This window comes from Rattus norvegicus, chromosome 8 (genome assembly GCF_036323735.1).
Source record: "Rattus norvegicus strain BN/NHsdMcwi chromosome 8, GRCr8, whole genome shotgun sequence".
In the NCBI taxonomy this organism is placed as follows: Eukaryota; Metazoa; Chordata; class Mammalia; order Rodentia; family Muridae; genus Rattus; species Rattus norvegicus.
The window spans coordinates 39,877,292-39,892,287 of record NC_086026.1 but is presented as its reverse complement, the minus strand read 5'-3'; positions in this window follow the sequence as shown (position 1 = coordinate 39,892,287).

The window sequence follows — 14,996 nt, the reverse complement described above, 5'->3', positions numbered from 1 at the left end:
ATCAATTTCATGCAAATTATCTATAACTGCAACTCAAACTTCTTCAGTATAAGCTGTGATACATGTTGGTTTTTCCACTTTCATCTTTTGTTTTATCTACTAGGTGTGCCTAGATTTATAGAGAGACTATTTTTACACTGCTTATCCCAAAGAGCTAATTCTCCATGTCACAACCTATATGTAATAGGAGAAGGAACGTTTATAGCTGTTTCCTAATTTATCAGTGGCTCAGATGTACTGGCCTAGAGCATGAGGAACTTTACAATAAGGTACATGTGTCAGATCTGCTTCTATGCTACTGACCTGCCTACATGCACACACACACACACACACACACACACACACACACGTGTACACTGAATGCACACTCTCATGCTCCCCCCACATACACACTCTTATCTTTTACTATTTCCTCTCATCTGAGACTAAAATAATCAAATCATATTCTTCCATGATTAACAGACTCAATATCCTCTCACAAACAGAGCTCCTGTAAATAGACTGTACAGGAAATAGAAGAGAAAATACATTTTTATTAAGCACCTTGCCTATTTTTTTCTGGTCTTTTTTCCTGAGTTGTTTGAACATGGGTTTGGATATTTCTTTTCCTTTTTCTTTTCTTTCTTTGGTGATGATGAAGTCATTACTTATTACGGAGTTTACAATCCAATTAGGAAATGAGCTTCAGTGTAATGACTGAGATAAAATTATTTCCACAGGCAAGTGTGTTCTGTCTTAAATAAAAAAAAAGGTGGGTGGTGTGCATGTGTAACAAAGAAACCTGAGAATGTGGGAGATGAGTAGATATTATATGAAAATATTTGGACTATGACTGTTGGAGATTAAGGAGAAACTATCCAGAAGAACTGTAGACCATTCCCAGCAGGGTTGGGGGGGGGGGGACCTGATGTAAGGAAGGGCTTGGCTCATTCTGTTTGTTCAAATAAGCCCAATTTCTAAATCACACTGAGAGTGTGTGTGACATGCTGTTTCTTAGGTCCTAGTCATTTCTTCTAGTTGCTCTAATTGTTCTTGTTTGTCAGCAAATCAATATAAAACCACGGAATAATTTGAAGCAAGATGGCAAACTTGTATCTGATAGGCTGTCCAGAGATAAGAGGGCAACAGCTATTGAAGGGTATGACTCCGGAGCTCCAGTGTTAGCTCATTAACGTATGATGACACTATCAGCTAATGTGACTAGGAAAGGCCAGAAGGTAGGAAGAGCACCAATTTCGGATTGGATTTACTCTGGAAACCCTTTATACTTTCTAAATGAATGCACCTAAATGGCAGAGAACTGTTCAGTAGGAAACCTCCAGTCTAGGGCTTGAAAGACAAGTGGAGGCTGAAAAAATAAACTCCTAAGTTATTGTGGCATTGAGGTCAGTGAAGTCCTGGGTATACAGAAGGGTACACTGTGGTGTCGATCACTGAACAATTCAGAAAACAGGAAACTAATGTTCAGCAAGAAAGGGTTAGGACTCCAAATGCAGAATTGCCTTTGTGTAAATTACAGTCTGATACACATTAGCGATGCAGCCTCAAGCAATTCATTTCGCCCCCTGGCTTCACCATTCCTTCATTAATATAATTAGAACTAATAATACTTGCCCCCTCCCCCAAGGGCTTTGAAAGCATTAAATAAAATGGCAGAGCCCTAAGAGCTGTGTGTCCACATAATGAGCACTTGCCAAATATTAGTTGTTTCTTCTATTGCTTCTTAATTATTATTATCATGATCATTTATCTTCTACATTGTTACAAGATGATTCTGCAAAGAAGACAGTGAAAAGAAAAGCCAAATTTAAAAACAAAAAAACAAAACAAACAAACAAACAAACAAAAAATCCAGGCAGGGTATGGTGTCATGGAGATCAGGGAAGGAGGAGCTTGGGGGAAGAGGGTGTGACCAGCGATAGGTTTAAATCTGCCCAAATGTCAGGAAAGATGAAAATTGGGAAGCAAATATTATATCATCTGTAATCGATAGGTTACTTGCTGCCTTAGAATGTTTTTGCAAGAAAAGAACATTCGCGTGACTGAGGAGATAGAGAAGTTGGAACTGAGGGGAAAAAAGTCAAGAAGAGAAGGTGAACAAGGACCGGTGTCTTCCATGAGGTCAGGAAAGGACCTGCCTCCAAGGCTCAGAGCAAACTAGTACCTCATGGGGAGGAGAGGCATCTCTCCCTTGTAACAGTGGGGAAAGCAAATGGGAAGGCCTTGGGAAATGCTATGCTCACAGGAGGTTGAGAGGTTTTCCCATGTTCTCTTCAAAAGGAGAAGTGAGGTCTTCTTTCGAGAAAGGGAATGAGTATGAAGTGTGTTGTGATAGGGAAGGTGTGTGGGAGAACAGCAGAAAGGTCATACTAGTTTGCACATTCTAGGAGGAAACTTGAAGCATCTACAGTGGGTGAGAAAAATGAGTGGGCAATGAAGTTCACTAAAAACTTTGGGAGTTGTGAAGGGACCTGAATTTGGTAATAAAAACCCAATGTAGAGTGAATGAGTATTATTTTATGAAGTTTCCTATCATATCTTGATTTTGTGATAGAAAAACAAAGATAATAAATGTTTGGATTCATTAGAATTGGTATTTCAACAGATAAGGGTGATATTTAGTAACAAGAAATGGAACTTGAAGTCCTATGAAATAATAATGACAGGTGCTGGTGAGGAATATAAGTTAACCCAGAGGGAGGGAGAAAGGGTATTGCTGATGAATCCAATGAGGGCATCATAGAAATTGAAGCAAAAGTTAGAGGGGAGCCAGCCAGAGGTGGGGAATAGCTAGAAACACAGGTTTAAGCTTTTGGCAGGGAGACAATTGTATTTAGGCTGTCCTTTTCCAATAGCATTTGAATTCTTTTCTTCAGGATTTGCTAATCTCTAGTCACACTGGGTACAACCCATGCAAATAATCTAAGCACAACACCTTTGTAGCCACAGTGTTTCCTCCATAGTGACATTGCTGGTCATTCCTACCGTCAAACGACCAAATAAATGAATCATACATGATGCTCTCACTTCTCCTTTCTTTCTTTGCCTCTAGCAATCTAATTTTGGTCCTGACTAGTTTTGGTCCTGACTATGAAAAATTATGTTACAATTATTAAAATTGTTAAAATTATAAATTACAATTATTATCTGTGGTTCTTTGTGAAATCTAATAATCTGTTCCCCATTCAGGGCCTTCCTCTAAGAGAGAGTGGAATGTGCAAGAAGCAAGAAGCAAAGAAGAAAATTCCGGTGCAAACATGACTTTAAAATGACAGCGTGTAGGGAAAGCTATGAAATAATTGTTCAAAGGGCGCACAAAGCCTATGGGCAGTGAAAGGTGAAATGTTTGAGGTAGAGGCAGGAAAAAATGGAAAAAAATAGGATCCGAGTAAATCAAGCTGACTTTTTCATTCTAGTCCTCCTGGTTGAGATGTAATTATATGGGCAGTAGGGAATATTAAGAAAATTTTAGCAGAGAAATGACATGGAGATTGTGCTCTTTTAGGAAGATGAATCCGGCCTAATTCTGAGTGGTCTAGATATGGCTGAAAGCTGTGCATGTAGTTGGAAGAATTAAATTTTATTCAGCAGCGTTTCCTGAAGCTTCCCGTGGTGGATGTGTGACATTGTCCTGTGACACTGTTCTATGGAAAAGCAGTGAGCTGTGTCCAGGTGTAGCACAAGGCATATAGGGCATCAGATATGTTTCTTAAGAGATCAGGGTTCCTGTGAGAAGGGCAATGGGGAAAACTTTGGATACATAGCTCTAATATAAGACATTGTAAGGAAGATTTCAAGACAAATACCCATGACATTTAGAGTGAGTTTCAAGGAACAACTAATTAATATCAACTAAAGGTGAGTGTAGGCAGAGTGGCTTATAAAAGACATGCAATGGCATCTGTAGACGCTCCTACAATTGTACGATCTGAGGGCCTGTCTCACTATTACTCTCCAGACTTGCTTTCCAGTGCCTCATCTCAAAGGTTGACATTGGTTGGGAGTTTCAGATCAATGGTATGAGGAGTTTGGAAGTGAACTGTGCTTAATCCTCTGCAGTGTTCTGACTTGAGGGAAATCAAAACTAGCCTGCTGTAGCAATCTTATTCTTCCAGTAATGAGATATTGTTACTATTGATCCACCTGAAGACGGCATTGATGAGCTGTCCTGCTGGTGACTAGGGAGCAGTAAAAAGAGACAAGAACAAGAGGCAGCAGTGGCCACCATGAAAGTAAGTAATGAAGAGTTCAGGCTTCCGAACTATGCCAAGAGATACTAATTGTACTTTCTAGGGTTGGGGCTTAGGGTAACAAAGTATTCCCTCATTGGAAAGAGGTGTGGAGAGCTGTTGGGACAGAGGACTGTGCAGCTTCCCCCTCCCCCCCCCCACTGACTTGCTTTTTGTTCTTGGGCATATCATTTTTCTCTGACTTATTGCCCCTACCTATAAATGGAAGATAATAATCCTTGACCGTTGTTGTCACTAACTGGGAAATGAGAACCTGCAGGTGAAGGACTTTGAAGGCATGTGGAGAAAGAAGCTCTCCCATAAAAGTTCCAGAAAAAATGTATCAGCATGAACAGTCGACATTTATGAACATGTGTTCTGCACAGCATCCCACTCCATACCCTGCACACCAGATTAACAAAAACTGCAAATTATTCTTGTCTGTGGAGTGGTTACACATCAAAACTAATTAGCTGTTGAGATGTTTTAAATACAGTCAGAAAAGAAAATAATGGATGTGGAAAAGGAAAGAAAATGAAAAATATTTTTAATGCCTAACCCTCCACATTTGGCTCATTTAAGAACTGTGTTTATTTTTTTTACTTTCTGTATTTCCTGTGCCTTCATCAAGGAGTGAGTGGTATGCACAAGGGAGGTGCTGAAGATGACTGCAGTGTGTGGTCATCCGCTGACTGCGAGCCTGCTCATAGTAGAGCAGTGGACAGGAAGCTGGTAGAGCCCAAGAGGTCAAGAAAAGACAGCAACACGAGGAATAAGGCCTCAGCTCTGCCCTGGTTGGAGAAGTGAAGTGAACAGGTTTACAGGGGCTAGTGCCAGGATCAGGCTTGTCTGGTTGCTGAGGGAGAGGTGGAAGTTGTGTATAGTATGGGAAAGAAGTTTCTTCCTGCCTAGGGGCTAGAAAAAGCCATACCACCTTGCGCAGACCACAGGTCTTGGTGCTTCAAGAACCTCTTATCTTATGTGTGAGTGCAGCTATTTTCCCAAGAAAATTAAAGTGCCTTACTCAGTTAACCTGAAATTCCCAACTGTGTTCTGCTCTGGGTTAGATGTTTTCTCCCCAGGCCTTGGTCAGAGAGCACACAGCACTAAGACTGTCAGAGGTGGGACTCCACCACCACCTAGTGGACAGCAGAGTACGGGCTACCTCCTCACCCCTCATCTCTCCAGAGAAGTCAGGGTAACCAATTTGCTAGAACACGACCAAAGCAGAAGTTACTTTACAATCCATCTCACTGGGAGAATCATGTATCAGTCACCCAATAGAGTGCATTTTCAACCGATTCATTGAGCTTCTGGAAACCAGGAGTTAGGTCTACTTTTCTGCAAGAGGTGGGCACGACTGTATTAGGATGTGTCACTTGGCCAAGAAAAAGCATCAGGCCTCATGAGAAGCAAGAAAGCTTCGCATTTAAATCTAGGGAGCTCCCTAGTCTACTATGTTAGTATGTCATGATAGATGGCTATAGTCATTTCTATGTTCACTCTCATCTTCCGGTTGACCACTAAGTCACTCTGGGACATGTGTTTTGTGAATAGACGCAATGCTTGCTATTATACACACACACACACACACACACACACACACACACACACACACATTGTATGTCTTTACATATGGTCAGAAAGTAGCTTAAACGTGATAAGTGCTGTCCGCAGATGTTCTCTTGAGGCTCAGTGACATATAAATGAGTTGTTGAGGAATGATATCAGAATGTAATACTGTCAGTGGTGTGTGTCAATGTAACAAGAGCGTGGTGCTAAGTTTTTGTCAGACCCTAGTCTAGTTGCTACTCTGAAAATATTTTTGGGTAGAGTTTGCATTCTCATTGCTAGACTTTGAGTTACACTTATTATCCCCCATTATGCGGAAGAGCTTCATCCATGCAGTTTCATCACCAGCTTTCAAAGAAGAGACTTATGTGCTTAGAGAAGCCTCCAGAGGTTCTTCAGAAGCCAAATGCCCTATCAGCCTCTCTCAGAGGGCTACAGGCCTTCCAGATTCCAGCCCTATCACACATCATAATGTCTGCATAAATTAATTCCTTTAAATGTTTCATTAACCTATGATGGGCGGATGAATAAAGGATTGATGGTAGATGGAGAAGATGCCTCAGAAGTTAAGAGCACATATTCCTCTTGCAGAGAACCCGAATTACAGCAGCCTGTAATTCTGGCTCCAGGAGGATAGCTTGCTTCTAGCCTATATGGACACCAGGGCTTACATACATATTCTCACAGAGATACCCATATATACATATATTTAAATCTTAAATAGAAAACAAATGATAGATGATAATACACATGTATATACATACATCTATATACACATCTATGTATAAGAAAAATATTATATATATGTATATATATATATATATATATTCTATTGGTTAACTCTCTAGAGAGGGCAGTTTGAAAGAAAAAGCTATTCCAGCTACTACAGTATCACAGTTTCACTCTGCAGAGGGACTTAATAGTTCACGTCAACAGTAACACTTTAGGATATTGTTTCAAGAACAGGCTGGTTGAGGTTCTGTAGACGAGAAAAGGGAAATAAGTGGACATGGCCTGAAGGGAGATGATGCTTGAGTGTGCCAAGGTAGCTTCAGGTAGCTCTAGACCATGGAGCGAGCTACAAACTGAGCTAGAGTGGGACAGGTCAGGTCAGGTTGACTGTGAGGAATCTGACTTTTGTCAGAGGCCCTGTGAAATACAATGTGGGCCTGAAAGTTTTGCATGCAGTGAGGGTCAGGAGTGGAAAGTCTGAACCATATCCAAGGCTGTTTGGAAGAGACTGACTGACTGTATAAAGCACATACTACAATTTTCAACCCGAATTCTAATAAGAATTATCTGGAGGTGTGAAGACGCCACACTGTGCCACAGAGAACCCCGGAGACATGGAAATGAAATCACTCTTCTCTCTGCTATTCTCTGATTACTAATGAAAGCAAGTGGAGCGTGGTGGCTGCTGGCTGGGAAGTTCTGCTATGCCACAGACCTCACTAGGTCAGCATCCACTAGGCTATTTGAATCATCTTGTGCAAATTACTCTAAACCCCAATTTCCTCATTTACAAACTAGAGCTAAGAATAGTCACTGCTGCCTGGGGCTGTTGAGGGATTAAGGGAGATCAGGCATGCAGAGTGCTTAGCCCAGCACCGGGCACCTAACAAATGCTCGCCAAGCATTACTTATTATTGGGTTACCGCTACCAAAGCAAGGCCTTACCAGTGCCTGCTGTAAGGATGATATATTATTTTTAAGGTTAGTATCTAATACCATTCTAACCTTCTGTATTTTTTAAGTAGTCACACCAGTATATTGATGAGGCATATATGATCTGTCTTTGAAGATGACCCATTAGGGTAGAGCCATGTTCTCCCCACCACCACCACCCCCAAAAGGGAAAAGGAAAGAAAGACTCCAAATGGTTATCAGCCAATAATCCTAGGTACACTAAAGTTCAGAGAACATAGCTCTTATGTATATCCGTGATTACCTTGTAACTAGACCCTTGGGGGCTCTTGGCATGTCTAAAGGAATAACTGTAAGAGTCCCTAAAAAAACTTATTAAGGGTCCACAATGAGCTTTTTCTAATGTCAAGTTTCGAAAGGAAAAACTCCTTAAAAGCATCACTGTCTCTACCTGCCTGTACCCTTCTTTAGAGCTCTAATCTCCGTAGCAAGCCATGGGCAAAGGGTAGAGTGAACAGATAGCTAAATGCTGGAGAAGAAACCTCATAGGGTGCTAGCGAGCCTGCGGCAAACAGACTCTCATTAATATATCCTGCTCTGCCTCTAGGGCAAGAGTGACAACTGGACAATCGCATCTGTCATCCACCTAGAAATTCGTATTGGCGACGAATTTTCTCTTTCAGCATTAATACTTGTTAAATATTCCTAGGATACGGACACATGCTGTGCAACACAGGTCATCAACCCAGAGGTTTTGAGCTACCAGAAGCCACCAGAATGAGTCCAGCAACAGTTATGCTCACACCCATCCACACAAACACACATATGCCCTATTTCCACTGTCACATGAAACTTAGTACTCCTGCCTGACATTTGTGAGAGAAGTCCTACAGGACTCCATCTTCTTGGGGATTCCTAAGCCTAGAGCTCAACTTTCTTCATCTCTTTCTCCTTCTTCAGGGAGCTTTAAGACAATTGAGACATCAACTACAAGAACGTTGAGAGTCACAGTTTGTGCTCAACTGCATCGATGCTCATTAAGAGTAGCATTTTGTGGTGGCACATGATTTTAATTCCAGCCCTGGGGAGGCAGAGGTAGGTAGATCTCTGTGAGATAAAGACGAGCCTCATCTACATAGATGATGGATAGATGGATAGATGGATAGATGGAGAGAAAGATAGAAAGAAAGGAAGGAAGGAAGGAAGGAAGGAAGGAAGGAAGGAAGGAAGGAAGGAAGGCAGGAAGGTGGGAAGGAAGGAAGGTAGAAAGGTAGGTAGAGGATGAGTTTAGACATGGGAGGGTGGAGCAAATGAAACAAACAAAAAGAACACCACATCTGGAAGGCTAACCAACTGATAGGAACTTCAGTGATTGTGCAGAGGTTGGAACGTGATTAGTCAAGCCTAATTTCAGTGTATGTTGGGCTATATTTACCCTCTTTCCTAACGATTTTATTTTTGCCTATTTCTGTGTCTGACCTAACATCTTCTGGTGATTAGGTACATATCTTTTGGACTAGGCAAACAGAGCACTAGCTTCCACCAAGAATGTGGTCAGGCAGCATCTGAGACCTAGAGATGAGACTTTTCCCTTTTCTGTAATCTGTCTACCTGACCATTCTACCAATGTATCTGTGGCTTTTTCGCTCTGTGACTAAACACTTCACAAAACCGATGCCATGTTGTAAAATAGAATAACTTGGGGTCACCGAAATCTGTGTTCCCAGGTCATGGTTAATCTGTTTGACATCATATGTTTTATTGCCTTTGAGGTGAAAATTGTGTTTTTGTATTGACAGATGAGAATGTAATTCCCAATTGTCTTAATTCTTAGCTTTTGCATTTTACTTTAGTGCTGATCATTTTCCAGTATTCTATCACTACTTAATCACTTAATTAATGTGTGTGTGTTGTGTGTGTGATACAAACATTCACAATTTCTAAATACTTTGCATAATTAGTAGCACACATTGAGCAAGCATCCTTAATCAAAAAGAAAAAAAAAGTCCCCAAACTTGAAGCTTGAATGCTCACATCATCACCTGTGAAAATCTCACATTCATTCTTTGGTTACAGTCAAATTGCAAGGGGAATTTAAGATATAATGTAAAATTACCATTGAGCTATAAACATAAGGCTTATATAAATATAAATATGTATTATGTGGCCCCACCCATAAAATATCTCGCTATATTAATGCAGATATTCCAAAATCTGAAACAGTTCGGCTCCCAAACATTTTGGTTGAGGGCTACTCACCTACCACACTAACAACATCCCGGAGAGCCCTGCCTACATGCTTCCTCCCAGGGAAATGCATCCTCTACTCCTATAACTAATTTATAACCACAAAAATTCTTTCCAAAGGCCTTCATGGTTATAAATCTCCTCAACCCTATTTCTATAAATCCCACAGCCCCAAGGTGGATCCTATTTCATCGAATGGCATCTCTGGTACCTGAAAGTCTACTAGACGAAGGTTGGGTTTCGAAAGGCACTGATATTCATTGAAAGAAAGAAATACAAGCCTGGGGTTCTTTGTCTCACAGACAAATGGCTGAGGCTTTGGAGCAGGCTTGGCTCACCCAAGAGAGAAGAACCAAGGACAAAAAAAAAATCACAGATGGTGGATGCTAAAGAAATGGCCCCAAATCTTCCTTAACACAATTAACTGTAATGCAGTTTTTCCTACTGAAATAAGATTAAGCAAGCTTACACCATAAAATATTAAGAGATATTTAACTATAAAGAAATGTAAGATTAAGCAAAATTTAAAAAGATATCCAATTATTCCTAAAATTGGTGTGTGTGACATGTGACATTCCCTTTCATTTGAGCGACAAAAATGAAAATGTTCTCCTGGGCTCAGCTGCAGAACCTTTTGAGGATGGTCTCAGCTGAAGATAACAACATCCATTCCAAGAGCAGCCTGCATCTTGGGATTGCTCAATGAGGAAACACAATGGTTGGATTCCTTGTTCTCATAACAGCCCCAAAGAGGTCACTCAGCTTTCTGGCTTCCAATGGAGATTGGCTAGGAACCAAGTGTCTGGAAAGCTGGCTCAAATTAAACAGAAATGAAAGATTACAGTGCTTATTGGATAATGGTCTTGAATCAACATATGAAGAAAGGAGAGAGAAGAAGCATACTAGTTAGAAATATAGGATACAAGAAAACCCCCATCCAATTCTCTGGGTACCTCGGTTGACACAATACTAACACGTATTAGTATCACATGATGCATTAGGATATGCCATGCACTGTCTGCATTTTCTGCATTTATCTTCTCATTTTGTATGCACAGGACAACAGTGCGGTGGACCAGATGATGCTACAGGCACTAGTTTCAGTAGCCCCAAGTCAGCTCAGCCATACTGTCATGTAATAGTAAAACTTGGATAATCCTTTTCCTCACACTACTCTCCCGTCATCAATTAGGGACTTACTAACAGAATTAAGCTTTACTCGTTATAAAACATACTATGTGAGAATGTATCTCCTTTTTAAAGAGTAGCCTCTCAATAGTTCCTAAAAGGTCATGAACATTAATGGTTTATGACTAGTGGTATAGAGCTGCCGCCCATAGACAGAGACTCAGTAAGGAGATAAAATTGTCTTAACCAACATGCTAGAGGAAAACAAAGGAACAATAACAACAATAAAACATCACTGGGGAATCTCTGACTTGATTAGAGGCAGTGTTCACACAGAGTCAAAATACTAAAAAAAAAGTGATTCATTGAGAGTTCAGGAAATGAGAAGGTGTGATTTTCATCATGCATACTTCCCTTATTTAAAGATTTTATGAACAATGTTTCTGTTGCTTAACATTATACCTGCCATAAAAACTTAAGTCATTTGTTATTAATTAGCTAGTAAGCATAAAGCACACAGAATGACTGCCAAAATACAGTATGAAGTAAAATTTAGCAGTGACTGCTTCATATATATATGTATATATGTATATATATAAAACACACATATACACACATACACACATACACACATGTGTGTATGTGTGTACGTGTATGTGTGTATATTATATACATCCCATTTAATACATATAAAACCTATGGTCCCTGAGTAACACTTAAGAATCCTGATCATCTGGACTTTGTCCCAGTAGTGTAAAGTGAGTAAAACAAATGAAGAAGAAGGCAGGTGGCAAGAGTTCAGTTGCCCACCATCCAAGTTGTCCCTCACCCAACATTGATGGACTCTGGCTCAGTGAGTCTGATGATGCTATAATGAAATCCTACAATCACCAGTGAGATACCAGCTCATGCAGTCATGTTTCCTCACCAGGACTTTGTACGTAAGGATAAGGCGGGTCATGACGTAGGGCAATTCACTCTGTAAACTAGACAGGCTTGAGCTACGTCCCTGGAATAAATGATTACATTGGTCATTCCAATGTCTCAGGCCACAGAAAAACGAAAAATGCCCCCCTCTCCTTCATCTGTACTGGGTACTTCCTGGCAAAGTCTGGAAAGGAATGATGTGGTTAACAGAGGCCCAGCTGTAGTATTATCTAGAGAAAAGAGGGAAATAACCATGCTCATTACTACACAGAAGACTAGGCCCTTGGAAGAGTACAGACTCTCTCAGTAGATGGTGAGGAGCCCTTGCCATCTGTTACTTTACAAAGTTCACTTACACCTTTTCCTATAGTAAGTCATAAGTTCCTTGACCTTGGCTTTCCAACGGGGGGCTTAAGCCTGAACAGGGAAACTTCTACAGGAGTTGCTGCTTAACTTTGTCCATCTGGCAACCACTGAACCAAAACCTTTGCCATCTGGAACCACTGACTCACGAGTTGGCAGCTTTTAGTGCAGGGTCAAATGTAGCTCTGCAGCCCAGGGTCTTAGGGTCATGTCACGTTGAAAGGGGAAAGGAAAGCAAGTGGTCTTGAGGAACCTGTACTTGGTTTTTCTCGGTGGCAAAAAAACGCTAGCACTTGGGGGAAATTGCAGGAAGTTTGTTTAGTAGGATTGGCACACTGTTTTACTGAAGGAGAATTAGCCTCTAAGAAGGCAGCCCCTTCTTAATAAATGTCGGAACTCTAGCTCTGGATTTGGGTCTGTAGTTATAGGAGTCCATTTAGGCACAATGAGGACATGCAGAGTCACGTGGTACGAAAGCCTGGAGACAGCAGAAAGGAGGGAGGAAGCAAGTGAATATTGACAGACACCAACAATTCTGTCCATGAGCACTGGAAAAAGAAGCTAGCAAACATATTTAAAAGTGCAGATACAAGACAGGAACTGGAGACTCCCAATAGGACCTCCCTCCCCCACTTCGAGTGCTAAAGGGAGCTTCAGTGGCTATTGACAGAGAGGTCGCAGCCTTGCTTAGGAATAACCTCAGGGTCACCATCACTGAACAGACCTGAATAGAAAGAAGGAGAGATTTACCCAGAGCCTCCTTGGCAGTGCAGCGTTCCTGTGGTTTTAGTTCAGCTCCCAGGGAAGCCTGGAGGAAAATATGTAATGGGTTTCCTGCACAAAGCTATTTGTGTCCATTCTCGGAGTCAAGGAGTTCATGAAGAAGAAAGAATCAATACCAAAGAGCAGCAAGAAAAAAAATTGGGCCAGGAACAAGACTGTTATTTTCCGGCCTGGGCAAATGTCTATGGCCTAGAGCTTCAGGAAAATTATTAACGAAGATAACTCACCTCAATTTGCAGATTATTATTAAATCTCCTTTAAGGAAATATGATTTCCTTCCCCTGATGGTTGCTAACCCTTGAATCTGCCATTCCATTTTAAATTCTAATTACAAACAAACAAATATATAACAGGGGAAAACAAGGGAAGGGTATGCAAGGCTGAAACAGTCTAAAACTGTAACACCCCACCCCCAGCATATAGTAGGGCTGACTGTCAGCTTCTGTATGTCTACTTGATTATGGTGGATGATCCTTCGATGTAGTCTTGGATTCATTTTGCAAGTATTTTATTGAGAAATATTGAAAGTATTTTATCATATGGTTTAAATATCAGAGTAACTGCAATCTCATAAAAAGAATTGAGCAACATTCCTTCTGTTTCTGTGTTGTGGAATATTTGAGGAGTATTGGGGTTAACTTTTCCTTGAAAGTCTTGGAGAATTCTGCACTAAAACCATCTGGTGCTGAACATTTTTAGGTTAGGAGACTTTTAATTTGCTGCTTCTATTTCACTAGGAGTTACAGGTCTGTTTGAACTGCTTATCTGTTTTGGATTTAATTTCTGTAGGTGGTATATTTTGAGAAAGTCATCCATTTGTTTTAGTTTTTTCCAACCTGGTAGAGTTCAGGTCTTTAAACTGTGGCCTGTGATTCTCTGGATTTCCCTGGCATGGGTCGTTCTGTTCCCATTTTCAGCTCGAAATTTGTGAATATGAATTTCTCTTTTCTCCTTTTAGTTAACTTGGGTAAGAGTTTGACCATCTTGTTGATTCTTCTCAGAGAAGCAGCTCTTTGTTTTGTTGACTCTATGTATTGTTTTTTTGTTGGTTTTTTTTTTTTACATTTTACTGATTTCATCCTTGAGTTTGATTATCTCTTGCCTTCTACTCCTTTTGAGTGTTATTTCTACTTTTTGTCCCTTTTGTCCTAAAGAATTTAGGTTGTTGTTAAGCTGTTAATTTGAGATCTCTTCATGTTTTGTTTTGTCTCATTTTACTTTTATATAAGCACTTAACGCTGTGAACTTACTTCTTAGTGTCCAGTTTGGATATGTTGTGCTTTCATTTTCGTGCAATTCTAGAAGGTTTCACTTTTATTATTTTATTATTTTTTTATTTTCAATACATCTGGACTAGTTTCCCCTCTCTCTGCAACTCCCATACCCTGCTCAATCACTCCTCTTCCTAGAACTCCTCCACTGCTGGTGGCAGTGCAAAGTTGTATAACCCCATAGAAATCAATATGAAGGCTCCTCAGGAAACCGGAATCAATCTACCTCAAGACCCAGCAATCCCACTCTTGGCCATATAACCAAACGACACCCCATCCTACCACTTGCTCAGCTATGTCCAAGGAGGCTTTATTCATAATAGCCAGAAACAGGAAACCACCTAGATAGTCTTCAACCAAAGAATGGATAAAGAAGATGTGACACGTTTACACATTTGGAATATTACTCAGACATTTAAAAAAAGAATGACATCCAGGATCTAGGAAGCTTTTAATTCCTTCCCTACATTCTGTCTTGAAACACTTTTCACTCAGTGACTTGTTCAGTTTCCATGAATTTGTAAGTTCTTATTACATTGACAACCAGTGTAGACCATGGTGGTCAGAGGAGGAACAGCGTGTTATTTCAACTTTGCTGTACATGCTGAGACTTGCCTTGTGTTGTGGTGCGTGATCTGTTATGAAGAAAGTTTTATGAACTGTTGAAAAGAATGTGTATTCTTTTATATTTGGGTAAAATATTCTGTAACTATCTGTAACTATATACTTAGTGTTTCAATTATCATGTGGCATGGGAAATCTCTTTTCTGGTCAAGTCTATTTTATATTCTCTATGCTTTCGAGGTGGGGGAAATTTTCTTCTATGTCTTAC